Genomic DNA, 534 nt, shown 5'->3' with positions numbered 1-534 from the left:
CCCCCCACACACACACACACACACCAATGTTTGCCATTGTGTTCTGCTGCAGGTTTGCTCTCCTGATTGTCTATGTCCCAGACTCAGAGAGTTTTCGGAAAAAAACTATTAAAAACTGCTCAAGGACAAAATGCTGCCTTGTCTCACGTCATGTAGAGCAGCATGAGTATTTCAGGTCTCCTTAATGTGACTTTACTGCACAGCTAATTAGAATTTTAATGAGACCGCTTTCATATTTTCACCAATAAATCCCCACAGAAATGTTCTTCTAATGGTAAAACTAAACTCCTAGCTGGAAGCGGTGGAAGAAGTATTCAGATACTTTACCTAAGTACAAGTACTAATCCCACACTATAAAAATACAAGTAAAAGTTGTGCGTTGGAAATGTTACTTATGGAAAATTAATTAATGATAGGAAATGCAATTTCCCATGTTAGAAAGAGTGAAGGATCCAACCAGCTGTGTGTTTATGGTCCCATCATCTCAGCTGGACTTTTATAATGTTGCTAGGTTACTTTATAATAAACATCAGA

This window comes from Etheostoma spectabile, unplaced genomic scaffold, assembly GCF_008692095.1.
Source record: "Etheostoma spectabile isolate EspeVRDwgs_2016 unplaced genomic scaffold, UIUC_Espe_1.0 scaffold340, whole genome shotgun sequence".
NCBI lineage: Eukaryota > Metazoa > Chordata > Actinopteri > Perciformes > Percidae > Etheostoma > Etheostoma spectabile.
Note: the sequence above shows the minus strand (reverse complement) of the source record.